Source organism: Globicephala melas, chromosome 8 (assembly GCF_963455315.2).
Source record: "Globicephala melas chromosome 8, mGloMel1.2, whole genome shotgun sequence".
Classification (NCBI taxonomy): Eukaryota; Metazoa; Chordata; class Mammalia; order Artiodactyla; family Delphinidae; genus Globicephala; species Globicephala melas.
In genome coordinates, this window is record NC_083321.1 from 76,299,187 (window position 1) to 76,302,283 (window position 3,097).

The window sequence follows — 3,097 nt, forward strand, 5'->3', positions numbered from 1 at the left end:
TGCAATTGTAAATGGGATTGTTTTCTTAATTTCTTTTTCTAGTATATTGTTATTAGTGTATAGAAATGTAACAGATTTCTGCAGATTAATTTTGTGTCCTGAAACTTTACTGAATTCATTATTTCTATTAGTTTTTTGATGTAGTCTATAGGGTTTTCTATATATTGTATTGGGCTGGCCAGAAAGTTCACTCAGGTTTTTTTTTGTAACAGCTTACGCACAAACCCGAACGAAGTTTTTGGCCAGTCCAATATTATGCCATATGAAACGGTGACAGTTTTATTTCTTCCTTACTATTTGGATTCAGTTGATTTGTTGTTGTTGTTGTTGTTGTATGATTTCTATGGCAAGGATTTCCAATACTATCTTTTTTTTCTCAAAAAGAATATTTATTTATAAAAAATACAATGGGATAAGTTTATGCTGAGAAATGCAGCAATAAATACAGTGGAAGAAAACAGAGCAACTCTACATCCATACATTGGCACAAACAGGAAGAGCAAACACCCCCCCCCCCCAGAGATCGATGTCTGAAGGCCAGCTTTGTTCACACTCCTTTGAAAACACCAATCGGAAAAGATTTTGTCGGCTTAGGTAAGAATGAGTACACATATAATCACAAAGGCACACTGATCAGGACTTTATTTAAAAATTAGCAAACAATACTGTAAACACATTGACATATAAATTTCTAAAATGCTGCATCTTAAATTTAGTTGGCAAAGACCACATTTAGCTATAAGCATGAGTTTAGTCTTCCATGTAGAAACCAATACTAAACTGTAAAAAAAAAAAATGCTTACTATTGTTTGAAAATACCAATTAAAGTAGAGGATTGTAAAAATGCATAGATCTTTAACAAAAGAATTGACTGTGCAAGAGTACTCCCCTTTCACCATATTCCTTTTTACTTCATATGCGAGTTATTGGTTATGCTGTAGGATTTAACTGTTACAGCACTAAAAGGCAACTATTTAGGGAAGAGGAATAAAAAGGAAAAAGGAATGTATGTAAGGCAGTATTTCCTTTAGGTACAATAAGCATAATAGTGTTTTAGGAAAACAAGGTAAAAATTACTCAAGGCTAGCTTGGTTCTCACTGAATAAAAACAGCAGGCTAAATACTGAGCTCCTCTGTGAATCTAATAATCAATGCCTTGGTCTCTATATTGGTAATCTCTGGGGTACTTGGTCATCTTGGTACTCATCATGACATTCATCTGGGTATTCTGCCTGATAATCACTATCACTGATTTTTGACCCATTTGTTCCAGTTCCTTGGCTTCCATTGTGAATGACAGGTTCTGTGGGAGCAGCACAGTATTTGGGATCATATAATTGCTGCCCAAGCCCATATACACTCATTCCTTTCTGGGAAGCGACTTTGTTGGTACCCATCTGTAGAGAAATTGTCGAGTTGTCCATGGGTTGTAATGTTAGCTTCTGATCGTAGATGTCTCTTTGGGTACCCGGTGCTAACATCCCCGCCTGGCTGGCTCCTTTGTTGGTGCCCATCTGCAGACTAATCGTGGTCTGATCAAAAGGTTTGTCAGTTTGCATTTTGGGATCATAAAGATGCCTCCTAGTCCCATATGCTGTCATACCTGCTTGGCTGGCACATTTGTTGGTTCCCATCTGCAAACAAATTACACTTTGGCCAGCTTTTAATTTTCCTTCATCAAAACGTCTTGTTTGTTTTTCTGCATACTTAACTCTAATGTCAATGGTTGTATGGAATCCTTTTGTTTTAGCCAGACCTGCTAGGGCCACCACTGTAGTCTGAACCTGGGTCATGCTTCCATTCTCAAAAAGATCATTTGCTTCAAATATGTCATGTGGCTTCATACCATAAGCCTGAATAGCTTTGATAAAGTTGCCAATATTCTCCAACTGAGGCCAGTTTAATGAGGACTCATTGACCTTTTCACTGAGCCCGGCTATAGCTTGTTTATGAGTTTGCAGAGGATTATGCCATCTTTTAAGCCCAGCTGAAAGTTGGTGCCAATGCTCATGCCGGTCACCTCTTCTATCCAATTGCGAAGATCTGCTGCTGCTTGATGATCATACTTGGAAGCAATCTTGAGCCCATAGGAAGGGCCCTTGTTGAAGTGGGTCATGATGATTCGGTCGGCAGGAAGAGGCTGAGCTCTGGTCCGGGGGTTTCTCGTGCTCGGCTTCCCCGCTCCTGGCCCCGAGGCGTGGCCGCACCACAAGATGATCCGAGCTCGCTCTCCTGGGCGGCGCATGAATCGCCTTGACGCGGCGGCGGGGTGCGGGCGGTGCCTCGGCTACCCAGTCGGACGAGGTCCCACAGAGCGTCCCGGTTGGCTCCGGAATCCCTCAGGAACTCTCCAATACTATCCTGAATAAACATGGCAAGAGTGGATGTTCTTGTCTTGTTCTTGAACTTAGACAAAATGGTTTCAGCTTTTCACCATTGAGTATAATGTTGGCAATGGGTTTTCATACACGGCCTTTTTAATATTATGTTCCCTCTATACCCACATTGTTGAGAATTTTTATCATAAATGGATGTTAAATATTGTCAAAAGTTTTTTCTGCATTTTTTGGGATGATCATGATCACTTGATTTTTTTTTTTCAATGTGTTAATGTGATGTATCATTGGTTGATTTGTAGATAATGAACCATTCTTGCATCCCTATGATAAATCCACTTCATCATAGTGTATGATTTTTTAATGTATTGTTCAATTTGGCTAGCTTTTTTCCCTCTTAGTCTTGTGTGATTTCCACTGCTCTGCTTCCAGTTCACTCATCTATTCCTCTTTCTTATCTAATCTACTCTTGATTCCTTCTAGTATAGTTTTAATTTCACTTACTGTACTGTTCAGTGCTGTTTGGTTCATCTTTATAGTTTCTAACTCTTTGTTAAACTTCCCACAGTGTTCAGCCATTCTTCTCCCCAGTTCTTTGAGCATCTTTGTAATCTTATCTTGAACTCTTTATTGGGTAGATTGCTTATCTCCACTTCACTTAGTTCTTCTTCTGGAGTTTTATCTTATTCCTTCATCTGGATCACATTCCTTTGTTTTATTTTGCCTAATTCAGTGGTTTTATGTCTATGAAATTAGTAGAT

The 3,097-nt window shown here is 39.1% G+C and overlaps 1 pseudogene; it reads right to left on the bottom strand.

Annotated features, from left to right (window-relative positions):
- Positions 1-816: 816 nt before the first annotated feature.
- Positions 817-2,116, bottom strand: LOC115867469 (calponin-3 pseudogene; annotated as a pseudogene).
- Between the last annotated feature and the right edge of the window lie 981 nt (positions 2,117-3,097).